This window comes from Giraffa tippelskirchi, chromosome 3 (genome assembly GCF_054371585.1).
Source record: "Giraffa tippelskirchi isolate mGirTip1 chromosome 3, T2T-mGirTip1v1.2.pri, whole genome shotgun sequence".
Taxonomy (NCBI): Eukaryota; Metazoa; Chordata; class Mammalia; order Artiodactyla; family Giraffidae; genus Giraffa; species Giraffa tippelskirchi.
In genome coordinates, this window is record NC_137277.1 from 171,275,529 (window position 1) to 171,294,010 (window position 18,482).

The following is an 18,482-nucleotide window of genomic DNA, read 5'->3' on the forward strand; positions in this document are numbered from 1 at the left end:
TACGCTTCCTCCTCTGTGACTGCAGGTAGGATGCAAAGAGATACATACAGAGACTGGAGTGTTTTCTGAGTTGGTTTTTCCTTTGGTGCTGCTCTTATTAAGCAATTTTAATACTTATAGATACTTAATTTTTTTTCAAGTTCTTCTCATCTATCTCATGCTCAGTTGCTCAGTCTTGTCCAACTCTTTGGAACCCCATGAACAGTAGCCCACTAGGCTCCTCTGTCCATGGAATTTTTCAGGCAAGAATGCAGGAGTGGGTTGCCATTTCCTTCTCCAGAGGATCTTTCCATACCAGGGATCAAACCCATGTCTCTTGCATCTCCTGCATTGGCAAGCAGATTCTTTATCACTAGCATCACATGAGAAGTCACCTCCTCTTAAAAATATTTACGTATTCCACTTCTGGGTTAAAAGAATAAATAAATGAATTACAAAATTATAACAACCATATCAAACACAAACCAATCTTGAATAATTTTTCAAGGGTGATTTAAGCACACCCAATAATTGCCTCACATTCTGGTTTTAGAGTCTAACTTTGGGTTAAATGAAACCCCATATATTTTTTCGTGCCTGCCTTCAAGAATCCTGCTAATGTTTCAAAAAAAATTATGGCCATGGACTAATTGTAAGTACTTCAACTTTAAAATCTTAAAGAAGGATGTAAAACACTAGTTTTGGCTATAAACAGGGAAAATATTAAGAAGTCTTCTCACGATTGTACAGAAAACCATTATTAGAGAAAAACATGATGTGGATCTACTTATTGAAGTTTTAATTTTCTCTTTTGGACCATGCTTCGTTTGATAACAGGAATTGGTAGTTGTTTTTGTTTTTGTTTTTTTCAAGAAACAACTCACAGAATGTACACATTGAAATGAACTATATTTACTGTAGAGCAATCTTGCTTGTCTGTGAATCCAAGTTTGCTGCTAATGTGAAAAACCTTTTAGAAACTCATTTTTGGGAAGGTGTCTAGAATCTGCAACACACAATTTTAAGGAATGTTGATAATGGCAAGGGAAATCAACTGGCTGTGTTGGTGAGCCACACAGAACACTGAGTTGGCAAAATAAAGGTGAGCTCTGTCGGTTCCCACAAAGACAAGAGTGTATTAAGTACTTACCATGTCTGTCTATCCCAATAGACTGTTGGCTGATGGAGTGAGGGTGCCATATTTTGTTAATTTCAGTTTCTTGGCATAGTTCCTGGTACATAGCAGGCATACCATGAATAATTGTTGAATTCCATGGTCTTAATTAAAGTCATGGTTAATAGCCTTAATGACTTAAAATGGCTAAAAATGGTTCTCTGGCCATTTGAAAATAAGCATGAGGTGATATTTTTTTCAAGCAAGCATGTATTTCCATATGGCACATAGATTCATAATGTACTGTACATTTTGAAAGAATACTATTTTCTGATATCATGTTTTCTTTGTAATGCAATAGTCTGATAGGAATTGTCCATGATTAATAGTTGGATTCATTTTCCAGCTAGATACCTGGATTCAAATGAATGTTTTAATATTTCAACCCCTTAAAAATGTAATGAAAAACTTGTCATGGTTAATAAGTTGCAATAATGTGCTTGAGAACCTAAAATGGCAGGCTCTCTATGATTTCAGAATTCATTTCTCCTGGATATGAGTTACATAATTAACTAAGCTAGGGACGGTAGGCATTAGGAAAAATAAATGGTAATAATTTTAGTAAATATCATGATCAGCATCAAAACTAAAACCATCATTCTGTTTTATCTTAAAATACTAAAATAATAATTTTTTCTAGACAATTGCTCCAGAAACCATGGAGTATAATCTGAAATCTTCTTTTCCTAACTTCTTGTTTCCTTTGTTCAGCTTATGTCTTTGTTTTGTCTTGACTCAGCTTTCACTTATTCTCTAATATATTAACCAAAATCATATAACACTTGGAACAAACCTAGATTGCCAGGGCAAAATAACTCAACAAAATTTATTATGAATTGATGTTTTAATGATCTTAAAAATGTAAAATTGGCAATCCTAAAATGTGTTTGTCTTAAATGCATGTCCAAGATTTATATTTAAAGAATCAGAATTATTTCCCAGATGTAACCCAGAATTCAAAGTTTTATTACACTTATAAATGTGATTTTCCACTTCAGGAAAGTTCCTTTTTCAAGTCTGTGTTTTATGTGGCTGTTTGTTACCGAGACAAACAGAATGGCTAAATCAATACAAATGGCCCTTGAGGTCTAAAGAGACTATAAGAAAGTGTAGCATCATTAAACTAAATTACAGACAAACACTTAAGAGGACAAACAAGTATTTTGTTACCATAAGTCCTCATTTTTTTTTTTATGGTGAGGATGATTGAAAATGTTTACAAAACATGCTTGGAACTGGGAACAAGGCGTCTGTGTGGAGTGCCCCAATAGTCAGGCTTAACTTCGTTTCTATGTCTGTTTCAATAAGATGGGAAAGTATAGCCTACAGAGAGGGGGACTCTGATAGTGTTTTTCTAAGCCCCAATCTCTATGTGGTTTTAGGAAAAATGTAATATAATGTGACTCAGAAGATCTAATAATCAGCAGAGAGTAATGGAGACCAGCTAGAGGGCATGAGTATAACCTGTTCACTCGATGAAACTGGACCATGGAATGAGCTCGGAGAATACAGCCACTGGAGGGAGTGAAATGCAATAATACTAGAACACAGTCTCAATCAGGCTTTCTCATCCCTTTCTCTAAGAAAACACTCCCTGCTGCCCAGATTTATGTCACCAATTCCCCTATAGTAGATTAAAACAAAGACTGAGTGATTAAGCTAATGTTCTTCAAATTGAATATAGGCCCTAGAGCTAGAACACAGGAGGAAATTTTCTTAAAAACAAACAAACAAACAAAATTTTGTGAGAGACGTTCCTGACTGTCTGGTGGTTAAGACTCATTTCTCCCTGTGAGTAGCATGGGTTCGATCCCTGGTTGGGGAACTAAGATCCCACATGTTGCACTGCCAAAAAATAAATAAATTTTAAAAATTTAAAAAAAAAAAAACTGTGAGGAAATATCTATCAAAAGAAAAAAGAATGCATTGTCTCTAGAGTATTTAAAACTCAGGCTTCCCAGGTGGTGCAGTCGTAAAGAATCTACCTAGCAACACAGGAGACACAAAAGACATGGGTTTGATCCCTGGGTCAGGAAATTCCCCTGCAGGAAGGCATGGCAACCCACTCTAGTATTCTTGCCTGGAGAATCCCATGGATAAAGGAGCCTCGTGGGCTACAGTCCCTGGGGTCACAAAGAATCAGACACAACTGAAGCAACTTAGCACAACGCTATAGAGCAGATTTTACTGTTCCTAGAAGAAAAGAGAAATAGTTTAATTAACCTTTTTGTATGATGAGTTTAAGCTTAATATTAGAAAAAATTACTTGTATCATAAAGTGATTACGGTGTTCAAGGGCCTCCACCCAGGACATATAGTTTATATGAGCCATTTTACAGGAGCAAGTTTAAGCCTAAATATGAGATGTTTCAAACAAAATATTTTAATATGAAAATAATGTTCATCATACAAATAGACAGATTTGGGTTATAACATGAACTCTCTCTGGAAAGTTCAAATTCTTTATAGCTTTTGTGAAAGATAGTATTCAGCAAAAGGTTATGCTCCTTTGCCCATAGTGGCTACTGGAGTTGTAAGTTTGGAAGAATCAATTTATATATATCCTTGTCAATGCCGGTTGTTATTTTGACAAATTAAATGGGAATTGAATAGACAATTTTTGTCTCACTAAATCAAAAGCATTTTTTATTGGTTGTAAATGACATTGAGCTACACTTCTGCAAAGCACCTAAGAGTGGTTTACGACATTTGAGGAAAAAGATTCTTTTCAATGGGATTACTGGAAGTTTGTCTTCAATATTACAATTCTATTCTATATGAAAAAAAAAAGATGACATTTAAAGAAACTAAAACAGAGATGAGTTATTTTTATTTGTCATTTGACAGCTGTGGTAGAGAGATTGAGTACTCACACATGAGTTTCTCCTCTCTTTTTAGATTTCTCAAAGGATTAGTTTTTGTTATCTTTGCAGTGGGCTTTCCAAGTTGGCACAGTGGTAAGGAATCCACCTGCCAATGCAGGAGACACAAGAGATGTGGGTTCAATCCTGGGTCAGGGAGAACCCCTGGAGTAGGAAATGAAAACCTGCTCCAATATTCTTGCTTGGAAATTTCCATGAACAGAGGAATCTAGGGTCAATTGGATCACAAAAAGTTGGACACGACTGAGCACACACACACATCTTTGCACTAGGTATCGTTGTGCAATTGATTTTGGTTGAGCAGTTGTGACCATGGGTCACTTCCAGATAAAAGCATTTAATTGTTGATATGAATTCCCCAGTACTCTTTTTCTTGTCTATGACAGTCATGGAAAAAAAAATGTTCTAATGCTAGAAAAACCATTTGAAGGGTCATGGATCAGCAGATCACTATTGGGAGAACAGTTCTGTCTAGCCAAGGCTATGGTTTTTCCAGTGGTCATGTATGGATGTGAGAGTTGGATGGTGAAGAAAGCTGAGCGCCACAGAATTGATGCTTTTGAACTGTGGTGTTGGAGAAGACTCTTGAGAGTCCCTTGGACTACAAGGAGATCCAGTCAATCCATCCTAAAGGAGATCAGTCCTAAGTGTTCATTGGAAGGACTGATGTTGAAGCTGAAGCTCCGATACTTTGGCCACCTCATGCGAAGAGTTGACTCATTGGAAAAGACCCTAATGCTGGGTAGGATTGGGGGCAGGAGGAGAAGGGGACGACAGAGGATGAGATGGTTGGATGGCATCACTGACTCGATGGACATGGGTTTGGGTGGACTCTGGGAGTTGGTGATGGACAGGGAGGGCTGGCGTGCTGCAATTCATGGGGTCGCAAAGAGTTGGATACGACTGAGCGACTGAACTGAACTGAACTGAACTGCCTGAGAGAGTTACCTGGATGCACAGGGGACTCAACATGAGCTAGAAATACACTTCTGTAATTTGGAGTCACAAGATTTCAGCACCACCTAACATGTAGTAACAAATACCACTTTACATAGCACTTTTTGTTTCATGATATTTCCGGGTAGAGTCTAATGTAAAAGTAATTGTGTTTTGATATGGTATTAAACTTAATTTTCCAAAGCTTGTCAGAAGCTGAGACAAAATTAAATAATAAAAGTGAACAACACGACTAAAGTTAGCCAAATATAGGAGTCTTACCTTGCTGCAACAATTTGGAGGGTTATAAAGATGGTGCCCGAGGGTTATTTCTACAAATATTAGGTTGGCAGCTGTCTTTCTCTTAGTGAAAATCTCCTCATTTAAACACAGCTTTTGTGAGCAGTACACTTTACTATGTCAATATTCTATAGCAGCCAGCAGCTCTGATTTACAGGGTTTTATAGTTGGCAGAGGGATTTGAAGAAAAACCCTGAGGGCAATGTTTGTGTGTCTTATTTCTGGAGGGCAGGAAGTAACAAATACAGCCAAAGGAAACCCATTCCATGCCAGCAATCCTTGGGAAATTTTGCAGAATTTGATTTTTTATGTTCAAGTCACTTTTTAGTACTTTTTAAAATAGCAAATTTTGAAAAATAAATTTTCCTTTCCTGAGAATGACACATTTCTCAAAGAAGAGTTTTTTATAGAATTTTTCTTCATTTGGGAGCATTTACACTTATGATAACTATGGGGAATTTTGGCAAATTACAAAAGCCATAAGAGAGGAACTTTAAATACCAAACTTGCTTATTACTTTGAGTAACTTTGTCTGCAGAAGAAAATATTTTTGGTTGACTCTCTTAATGTCTTGTTAAAAACTTATTTGTTGGAAAGTTCTGAGGTAATGATATAACTGAGAAAGTCTAATTAGCATTTTATCTGTATTCTCATCATCTTTAACTCTTGACCTTTTATCTTTCTCCTTCATCAAGTCTTGCTAGGTGGGGATAATGACATTCTGAAATTGACTACATAAAAGCACAGACTATTGTTACCTTGTTTTACCTTATTATCCTCAAATGCCTGAGTGTGTGTGTATATATGTAGAGCAGAGAAGGGGTGGTGTTGGTTTAGTCACTAAATGGTGTCTGACTCTTTTGCAACCCCGTGGACTGTACCCCACCAGACTCACTGTCCATGGGATTCTCCAGGCAAACATTGCTGTTTCCTTCTCCAGGGGATCTTCTTGACCCAGGGATTGAGATTGAATCTCCTGCATTGCTGGTGGGTTCTTTACTAACTGAGCCACCAGGGAAGGCCCAGGATAGAGAAGAGGAACACACATTTTTTAGTCATGTGTTAGGAAGGCAGAATACACCTCTCACAAATTGCCCACATCCTAGACCTCAGAAATTGTGAGTATATTATGTTACGTGTCAAAGGGAAATTACGATTGCTCATGGAATTAAGGTTGGTAATCCATTGACCTTAAAATAGGAAAGATTATCCTGGATTTTCTGGATGGTCCAAAGGTATTCACAAAGATCCTCAACTGTAGAAATGGGTGGCAGAAGAGAGTCAGTGTCAAAGTGTCCCGATGTGAGAAAGACTCAACCACCTTTAACAGCTCTGAAGAGAAAGGAACAGGGGCATAACCCAAGGAATGTGAATGATCTTCAGAAGCTGAGAAAGGCAAGGAAATGGATTCATAATTGGAGGCTCCAAAAAGGAACACAGCTGCAATGACACAATGATTGTAGCATAGTGAGACCCATGATAAATTTCTCACTTATAGAACAGATAGTAAATTTGTGTTTTAAGCCATATGTTTGCAGTAATTTTCTACAGACATAACACAAAACTAATATATCTGTTATTGTGTATTGATCATCATCTGATTTGCTGTATGACCAGAATAAAAAAATCTGAAAGCCATTATTATTTAAGTCTTTGAGAAAGTACTGTAAAAATATCACAGTAATCAGCTGTTCTTAATTTCAACCAACAACCAAAAAAAGAAAAGAAGACTATAAACACATTTGAATGAAAGGACATGGGAATTTTATTGGAAATGAGACTCAGTCTCCAGAATGTAAGGATTGAGGAAACAGAATCAAATTTCTTAAAAAAAAAAAAAATAGAATAAGACAGGTATCTCCTGTATTTGAGTTTGCTTGAATACAATTTTGCCGGGAAACTGAGAAATGAACTAGATTCTCTTGGGAAGTCCTTCTATACTCCTATACTCCTTCTATACTCTCAAGCCTGTGATTGCAGAATAAATCATAACAAGCCGGTCTCTTGAAAGGTCAAGTTAAAGTCTGACACAGAGTTGGATTGGGTCACAAGCTGAGAGTGTTATTTAACACTGAGGAGATAGTGAACTTGCCAAGCCAATCAGATTCTACTTTGATGTTATGCTTCCTGCTTGCAGGTTCTGATTTATAGTAGTTTATATTTATTTTCACATGTATTTTCCTTTACTCCCACTTATGCAATTCTTGGAACTGGTACTTCTGCATCCGGCTTAAGCAACACATTAATTCAAGCTAATCTGCAAGTTTCCTCCATCACTTGTTTCCAATTTCAGCTCCATTGTTGTGTAAAGTTTCATGCTTACAACATACTAACTCTGTGTTAAGAATAACAGCCTCAGTCACCAAGACTAATAGGAGGTTCAGATGACTGACAAACAGTCATGGAAACAACATGCACATTTTAAATTTTATTTTGTGGAGTAGTAACATTTATCTAGGCTTCCTTGGGGGCTCAGTGATATAAAATCCACCTGCCAATGCCAGAGACATGGATTCGATTCTGATCTTCCTTCCACGGATTCCAGTGGAACCCTGCTCTAGTGTTCTTGCCTGGGAAATCCCATAGATGAGGAGCCTGGTGGGCTACAGTCTATGAGGTCGCAGAAGAGTGGAACATAACTTAGGAACCAAAAACAACACTTATGTAAGTGTAGATGGGAATTTTTTTTTTTTTTCCAGCATAGAGGCCATTGTAGTGATTTCAAACGCTTAGGAGGGACAATGAAGACATATTTTTTTTCAAGTTACTAAAAACTGGTGGGCAAAAAAATAATGCAAAGTATCCATTTCAGTCTTAAAACCTTATTAGAATAAAGAGAATTAAAGAACTTTGAGTAAAGTACTAACACTGTGACAAGTGTTAAGTAATGATAAATAGGATTCTCTATAAAATTTAATTATCTAGCCCTTTGAGACTGTGTTCATTGCTAAGTTAACTAATTGGAATAGATCATAAGAGATTACTAAACACTTAATCCTGGTTTTCTTCAATGCATAATCTATTTAATTAACATTTGAAAACTTTGGACATTGGAAAGATCAAAATGGTCTCAGAATTTGTCATAATTAAAATACTTATATTGGTGTTAAAGAAACAGGAATTTTGATACTTTTAGATTTTTTTCCCTTCTTAACCAAGGTAGAGAGAAGGAACTGTAACAGAATTAGATAGAGAATCAAAAAAATTTAAATCTTATTATTACATTTTCACTAAGGAGTGTTATATTGGGCTAATTATTCTATTTCCTGAGCCTCAATTTCCATAAGTATAAAATGAAGTATTGGAATAAATTTAGTCATTAAGGAAAAATACTGAGAAGTCTTTTGTATGGGCAACGGGGATACACAGATAAACAGAATAAATGTGCAGAATTTATAATTTGTTATCCCTTTCTGTATAAATAGCATTTATCTATCTGCTAGAAATCATTACAAGGTATGTTTAAGGCAGTTGAATATTGACAGTTATATGTTCTGTACCTACAAAAATAGTCATTCTAGGATTTCAAAATTTAAGTCCCTATAATAAAAAAATCAGAACTTCTTTAAGTATTCTTTAAATATTCTAAGAGTATACAGCTAATGAAGATTTTTAAGAAGCAATTTTAACATAAAATGATCAAAATGTTTTTAGTAAAAGTCAGAGTTGAAAAAATAATTGTAAAAAATAAATTTATTAAGTAAATGCTTTAATGAACAGGACTGCCAAACAACATTTTATAGTGAATTTTAGAAATATGCATAGATTTTTTTAAATTTATGAGACAAGGTTTGAAGCAAAGAGAAAATTCATTTAAAAAATGTTTATCTGAAAATTTTTTTAAACTGATAGTATAGGACAAGCCATAATTAGACCTAGATGGAAGATAAGAAGAGAGAATAGTTTTGAGTTCCCCAAATATTCAGAGTTAAAGCACTTTTTAAAAATGTGTAAAACTGACTTTATAAAAACTTTTATTCCCATTATCTCTCTTCTCCCTCAACCCACAATTTCTCTTCATTTAGCTGTTCCATTAAACCTTTTAAAATACATATCATCTTGTATTTCCCCTGTATTACACATTCTCCCTTTTAAATCCTATTTCCTCCTTTAGGCCCCTTTCTCCCTCATTTTCTCTCTAATCACCCTACTCCCCATTTTTCTCTTAGTTAATTATTATTTACTTATGTTTCTGTTCACCACCAAAAAACTACCATTGACAGAGAATGGCCCTCTTTGCTTCTCCTTATTAAAGTCTTAAAGAATCTTGATAAGATACTCATGATTCATCCTATCTCATTCTTTTTTAAAACTTTTTATTGGAGTATAGTTTATTTATAATGTTGTATTAGTTTCAAGTGTGCAGTAACTTAAATCACACACACACACACACACACACATACACACACACATATACATATAGCCACTCTTCTTTTGATTCTCTGCAGCACTATTTTCAATAGCCAAGACATGGAAGAACATAAATGTCCATTGACAGAGGAATGGAGAAAGAAGATGTAGTAAATATCTTATCCCATTCTTGATAGCTCAGTTGTTACCTTCACCTCCAGGTTGTCACTAGTGACTATCCTTCCAAGCCATCATCAGACCCTGATAATTTACATTGTAAGGAAATGATCTACCAATCCCATTTCATACCCTCAAATAGTCTTGTTCCAACCCCTCAGATGCTGTTGGGTCCTGCTTATTAATGTTTCCAGTGTGTATCTGGCTGTAATTTTGGCTATTTCCAAATAATTAGAAACATGGGCACTAGTTAAGAAATACACTTTACTCTTTGGCATCTTCTCTTAATGATAACTAATATAAGTGAAGGTCACTCAGTCTTGTCTGACTGCGACCCCATGGACTGTAGCCCCACAGGCTCCTCTGTCCATGGGGAGTCTCCAGGCAAGAATACTGGAGTGGATTGCCATACCCTCCTCCAGGGCATCTTCCCAACACAGGGATTGAACCCAGTCTCCGGCTTTGCAGGCAGATTCTTTACCAACTGAGCTACCAGGGAAGCCCTTGGTAACTAATATATTCGTTTTAAATTTTGGAAACTACCTGTAATAAATTCTTTAGTTTGCTTTCTGGTGGCTTATATTAGTCAAGACTTTCTTAATTGAAAGTAAGAAATCCACTCAGGCATGTAAAACCATATAAAAGGAAAAGTGTTGCCTCAACTAGGAGTTGAAAGGATGATTATCTTCAGGATTAGTTAGATCCAAAGCAGTGATGATATAATCATACTGTCTGCTCCTTCTTTGCCTCTCTCTTAGTTTCTCAGCATTGCATCTTTTCTGTGCTGACCCACTTATCTGTTTTCCTGTCACATAGACTAAATTTCTGCATTATAATGATTCCAAGACAATATTCTATAAACTTAAAATCCAAAAGTTATGTGTTTTTTTTTTTTAATCTCCAACAGAAATTTGAAGAGAGAAAAATCTCCCTTAGGTTTATTCCTATCTTTTATAAAGAAAAGAAGCTATAGTACTCTGTGTGGTCCAGTCTAAATAAAATACCCCAATAGTGGTAGAGCTAAAAGAGACAGAAGATCATGGTACAGTGCCTTGATTGTGGTCCCTATGGAAACTATATGAAATGGAGGAAATAGTTCCAAAGGGAAAGCATTATTAAGAGGAAACAATTATATTTAGAGCAGCCCAAACTTCAGACTTTTTTCAAAATTATACAATTCTGCAGTGTGGCCTTGTAAACTCAAAACAACTATGACAGATATCTGAAAATTTCAGAAAACCACTTAAATTCCAACAAATAGGAAAAGTACATATAGACTGCATAGCTAATGTAACTAATCCTTTGAGAATGTGCCAAATTTTGATAGCTCTTAAATTAGACAGCAGTTACCATAGTTTTCCACATCACATGTGTTTAAGAATAAGTTCACCTGTATTAGTGGATCAAAAGTTGTGAGTTTTATGTGTTTTTTTTTTCCTTCCTAACATTTATTCCTTCTCTTCTAGTACTTAAATTCTCTTTTGGGATACCACTTTTATACAATTTTCAGTCTAAAATTTAATATTTAACATCTCCTGCCCAAGGTGTCTCAATTCACTGAGAAGGAAATTTAAAGCCCTTAAAAATACCTATAGGACTTATAAAACCGTGCCCCAGTATCTCTCTAACCTCATATTCTCTTCAATCCACTTACTCTACTCCAAGTCACACTGGCCTTTTCTTATAATCCTTAAACTTGCCGAGTACACTCCCATCTCAGGGTCTTTGTATGTATTTATCATCTTCCTGGAACACTCACCTCCCCATAGCCACATGGCTTACTTCTTCACATAATTTATTCACTTAACTGTCTTCTTTCCAGGGAGTACTATATTAGTCTCTTTAAAACAAAGAAAGAAAACCTTCTCTATCCTATTAGCAACTCTAATTTTCTTCAGAGCACTTCTTCTCAACTAGCATGTTATATTTCTGTTTGTTTATTTTCTCCTTACTCATGACATGTGAGTTACTTGACAATAAAGATTTTGTTCAATGCCATGTTTCAGCACCCAGGACAGTACCTGACACATTGCTATTATACAATAAATAAGTGTTAAGTAAATTCCTAAAGGGAGAAAGAATGGAAGAATGGTCCCATTATTGAGATACAAATGTTGACTTATGACCTAGGTTTATCTGTTCTATCATATCATCATTCCTAGCCAAAGTGATGCTTCAAGAATGGCCATGAAACCTATATCAAACAAGTGATATATACTCACAATAGATCTGTGTGTGACACTATAGGAAAAACAGCACAAATCAAATTAATGAGACCCATGAAGAAGTCAGCCTGATCAATAGTCCAACACAGACATGATGAGAAGTATGATGACCTTAGTAATACCTCCTCTTTTTTTTCTTATGTCAGTTGGGACTGGTTTTCTTTTTCTTAAAATTGAAAGAATTCTGAAGTCCTTGATATTTTTTTCCAAAAGAAATGTAGTGTCAGTATCACAATTATCAATTATAATGTAATTGTATATACAAATATAATAATTAATTATCAATAATTAATGAGTATTTCAATTTTTGATAGTATAATTTGTTATAAATTTTATATAGTTTGCTAACCTGGAAAGAATAAAAAGTGCTGTTTTTAGTATATATGAATTCCAGTCATTTTAGCATGACTAACTTATTAAGAGCATTTAGTGATAGATTGAGTTATTAGTAATGACTTGAAAATATCAGATGATATCAAAATGTGGCTAAATAAAAGATTCCCTTGCTTATATTTCCCTCTCAACAACAAGAATTTGGCATCTATCCATGGACAAAGACACCTTTATGGAAGCTGTGAAATTCAGCATCAAATGTCAATGGATCCAGAAAGACTCATTCCCATCCATGCATTGAATAATTGTTTTGACTATGGCCCCAGTAATGGACTGTAAATCAGCTCTGACCTCTCTTGGCCACAATCTGGAAGCCCCAGAGAAACATTATCTAAAACAACCATGACAGATGTTAGAGCAGTTGTGAAAGTTCAGATTTTTTGAGACAGATGTCTGGCACAATGTTGAAGGAAATAAAGATGAGTTTGGACACATGGAACAGGGTAAGAGGCACACTTTTGCTTTACCCACATTGTGCCTCTCACTGGACAGCACAGCTCAGTGCCAAGAAGCCCTCTTGGTTCATGATTTCTCTTGAGAGGAAAAGTGAGAAAATATGAGTGAGTGTCTAGCTTCCTCGGCTATGTGGAAGGTTTCCACAGAGGCTTATTTATCTCTCACCTCATTCAGAGTACCAAGTAATGTGCTGCGTGACTGGGGAGCAGGAGGAAGCTGGGAGAGTGGCAAATAGGATTCTCAGAGGATGTTAAAGGGAAAAGGATCCACTAATTGCATTGAGGATTCAATCAGTAAGTCCATCTATGAGTCACTTGGGATGCCTGGCATGTAGATCTGTTTGCTGTCCCATGGGCACTTTCAGTGCTCTGCATACCTCATCCACACCCTCACACCCCAACCTGTAGCTGGCTTCCTGTGGCTCCCAGTGGTGATGAGAGTGACCTTTGGCAGACAAACAGTGAACATGCATAGAAAGTCAGTCTGCTTCGGCAGATCAAGGAAAGACCACATTTGAACATTAGTCCACACTTAGAAACACAAAAGAGAGGCTGTCAGGACCCACCCAGGTATATTGCCAGGATGAAGAGAAGCCATACAAGCTTAAGAATTCTACCACAGGAGGGAGCAAGATGCATGGGGCAAGCACATGTATATAAGGACTGAGAAAGCTTCAGAATCCCTAGTAAGGCTTATGGAAAGTATTTCTCCCCCAAAGTCAATTAGTAAAGACTGGGAGAGTTGCTTGCTATTTGAAATGTGACGATCACCATACAAAATTTGAATCAACATTGAAAATCTAGAAAAAATAAATACCACTATGGGATGACACTAATCATTCAAAAGATATGGAGATAAGTGGTATACCTGATAAAGAATTCTAAATAGCTGTTTTAAGGAAGCTTGATGAGCTACAAGAAAACACAGACAATTCAGAGAAATCATGAAAACAATACAGTAAAAAAAATAAGAAATATTAAAAAAAAGAAATTATTAAAAAGAGCAAAATGGTTATAAAGAAACTTTGTGCAAGCCTTACGGTAATCATAAAACAAAAACCTGCAGTAGATACACAAAAATAAAGGGAAAGAATCAAAGCATACACTTATGAAAAGTCAACATTTCATGATGAAAAACAGCAAGAGAGGAAAAAAGGACAAGGGGACTATAACATATCCAGAGATAATTAAATGACATTGATAAGTCCTTACCTATCAATATTTACTGTAAATTTAGATGACTTGAATTTTCTAATGAAAAGACAGAATGGCTGAATGGAAAAAAAAAACAAATGAACAGCAAGAAAAACAACAACAAGACATAGCTAGCTATATGTTGTTTTTAAGAGACTCACTTCAACCTTAAAGACATATACAAGTGCAAGGTGAAGGGATGGAAAAAGATACTTCATGCACGTGTAAACCAAAAGAGAACAGGGGTATCTATAAATCCAATGGATAAAATAGGCTTTAACTCAAATTGGTAACAGGAGACTAAGGTTATTATATGATGATCAAAGGGTAATTTCATCAACAACATATCCAACATCAGAAATTCTAAAAGTATTAAGGAAATATTGACATATCTGAAGGGAGAAATAATACAACAATACAACAACACAATACAACAATACAATAATAGTAGAGGACTTCAGTTCCCCACTTTCAACTATATATAGATTATCCAGACAGTAAATAAATTAAGAAACTTTAAACTTGTACTATACTTTAGACCAACTGAACCTAACATACACATACAGAACATTCGATCCAACAACAGAAGAATACACATTATTCCTCAGTGAACTTGGAGCATTCTCCAGTATAGATCACATAACAAGTGACAAAACAAATCCTAGCAAATATAAGAAGGCTGAGATCACACCATATATCTTTTCTGACCACAGTAGTTTGAAACTAAAAACCAATAACAGGAGGAACACTTGAAAATTCACAAATGTGTGAAGCAATTAATGGATTTTTAAAAAAAATCTAAAAAGAAAAATTTTCAAAATCATGAAAAAAGTGAAAATGGAAATACAACATATTAAAACTTATGGGACAAAGCAAAAGCAGTTCTAAAGCAGAAACTTGTGATAAATGTCTACAGTAAGAAAAAAAAATAAAATAAATTTCTCAAGTAAACAACTTAACTTTACACCTCCAGTATTGTGAATAGAAGAGCAATTGGAAACCAAAGTTAGAAGAAAGAAGGGAATAAAGATTAGAGCTGAAATAGATAAGAATCAAAAAATAAATAAATAAAATATATCAACAAAACTAAGACCTGTTTTTTAAAAAAGTAAAAGGTGAATAAACTTGACTAAATGAAGGAAAAAAAGAGAAAAGATTCAAGTAAATCAGAAATAAGAAAGAAGATATTACAATGCAAACCACAGAAATAAATATAAAGGCTCATAAGTTACTATTATGAATACTAGCATGTTGAATAATTTAGAAGAAATGAATAAATTCCTAAAAAACACAGCCTATCAAGATTGAATCATGAAGAAATGAAAAAAAAATATGAGCAGGCCAATAATAAATGAGGGGATTGAATCAATAATGAAAAACATCTCAACAAAGAAAAGTCCAGGACGAGATTAGTTTCACTGGTGAATTGGATCAAATGTTCAAAGAAGAATTAATGCCAATAGTTCTTAAACTCTTCCAAAAAGAGTTTAAGAAGAAATACCTCCAAACTCATTTTACAAGGCTAACATTACCCTCATAACAAAGCAATATGAGGACACTACAGGAAAACTATAGGCCAATATCCCTGATGAAAATAGATGTAGAATTTCTCAACCACCTATTAGTACGCTGAGTTCAACAGTAGGTTAAAAGGATCATACACCAAGATCAAGTGAGATTTATGTCCGTGATACAAGGAAGTTTCAACATATACAAATCAATAAAAATGATATGTACATTAACAGAAAGATAAAAATTATGTGATTTCCTGATTTCTTTTTAGATGCAGAAAGAGCACTTGACAAAATAAAATATCCGTTCATGATGAAAACACTCAAAACATTGGATATAGAAAGAACATACTTCAATATAATGCAGGTTAAATATGGCAAGCCCACAGATAATACCATAGTCAACACTGAAAATCTGAAAAGTTTTCCAGTAAGATTAGTTATAAGACAAGAGTGTCACTCTCACCACTCACATTCAACATGATACTAGAAGTCTTAGCCAGAGAAACTAGGGGAAAAAAATGAACAACAAAGAGAAGTAAAATTGTCTATGATTGTAACTAATGTAATAATACAGTATACTAAATATAGAAAATTCTAAAAACTCCACCTCCCCCCCAAAACTGTTAGAACCAATGAACGAATTCAGTAAAGTTGCAGAGTATAAAATCTGCATACAGAAATTAATTGCATTTCTTTACAGTAATCATGAAATATCTGAAAAAGAAATTTTAAAATTCCCATCTACAATAGCATTAAAACCAATAAAATACATAGAAATAAATTTAATTCAAGAGCTAAAAGATCTACACATTGAAACCACAGACTTTGATACAAGAAACTGAAGAAGACCCAAACAAATGAAAAAATATCCCCTCTTCATAGATCAGAAGAATTAATATTGTTAAAATGTCTGTGCCACTCAAGGTCATTTATAGATTCAATGCAATCACTATCAAAATTTCAACTGCAATTTTCACAGGAAAAAAGAATCCTAAAATGTGTATGGAATCACAAAGATCCTAAATATACAAAATAATTCTGACAAAGAACAAAGCTGGAGGCAGCACACTTTAAACTATATTACAAAGCTACAGTAAGCAAAACAATGTTACCAGCATTCAGTTCAGTTCAGTTGCTCAGTCTTGTCTGACTGTTTATGATCCCATGGACTGCAGCACGCCCCAGTGAAATCAATTAGAAGCCCCAAAATAAACCTTCATGTATATGGTTACCTAACGTTTGGCAAAAGAGTTAAGATTACTCAATGCAGAAAAGATAGTCTCCTCAATAAATTTTGTTGCCAACCTGGATAATCATTTGCAGAAATATGAAACTGGACACTTAACTTACGGAATTAAAAAAATGGATTAAAGACTAAACATAAGACCTGAAATTTTAAACCTCTTGAAAGAAAGCATGAGGGAAAAACCTCCTTTCACTTGGTTTTGGCAATGTGTTTTTGTATATGACACCAAAGGCACAAGCAACAAAAGTGAAAAATCAGTAAGTGGGGATGTGATGTCCTCTGCTTAGTCTCTTAGTTGTGTCCAACTCTTTGCAACCCCATGAACTGTAGCCCGCCAGGCACCTCTGTCCACGGGGAGTCTCCAGGCAAGAATATTGGAGTGGGTTGCCATGGCCTCCTCCACGTGATCTTCCCAGCCCAGCGATTGAACCCAGGTCTCCCATATTGCAGGTGGATTCTTTACCATCTGAGCCAACAGGGAAGCCCAAGAATACTGGAATGGGTAGCCTATCCCCTCTCCATGTGAACTTCCTGACCCAGGAATTGAACTGGGGTCTCCTGCATTGCAGGCAGATTCTTTACCAACTGAGCTACCAGGGAACCCAAGTGGGACTACATCAAACTAAATATCTTCTGCATAGAAAAAGAAACAACTGACAGAATTAAAAGGCAATTTAAAGAATGTGGACAATATTTGCAAACCATATATCTGATAGGGGTTAATATCACAAATTATAAAGACCTCATAAAAATTAATAGCAAAAAATTTCATTTAAAAATAGGCATAGGAACTACTTAGACATTATTCTAAAAATAAATGGCCAGCAAGTGCATGAAATGGTGTTCAACATCACTAAGCATCAGGGAAATTCAAATCAAAACCATGATGGGTTAACACCTTGCACTTGTCAGAATGGCTAGCGTCAAACAGACAAGAGATGGAGAGGGATAAATTGGAAAACTGAGATTGACACACACACACTACTATATATTAGATAACTAATAAGAACCTACTGCATAGCACAAAAACTCTATTCAATACTTGGTAATGACCTATATGGGAATATAATATAAAAAAGTGAATGCATGTATATATATAAATGATTCACTTTGTTGTACAGCAAAATATTCGCAACATTGTGAATCAACTATACTCCAATAAAAAAAAAAGAGAGATAATAAGTGTTGGTGAAGATGTGGAGAAAAAGGAACTCATGTGCACTGTTGTCAGGACTACAAATTGGTAAATCCACTATAGAAAACAGCATGGAGGGTTGTCAGAAAACTGAAAATAGAATTACTATATGATGCAGAAATCTCATTTCTGGGTATGTATTTGAAGAAAATGAAACAGGATCTCAAAGAGATATCTACACTTGCATGTTAATTACAATGTTATTCACAATAGCCTAAATGTGCAACTTAAGTGTTCATCTATGGGTGAATGGATAAAGAATATATGATACATATATGATATATAACATAAAATGATTATATATAAATGAAATATTTAGTCACAAGAAAAAAGGAAAATCTTACCATTTGTGTTAGATGAAAGTTGAGCACATTATGCTAAGTGAAATAAGGCAGTTAGATACAGAAAAATGAATATTGCATGACATCACTTATACGTGTATCTAAAAAAGCAGAATTCATA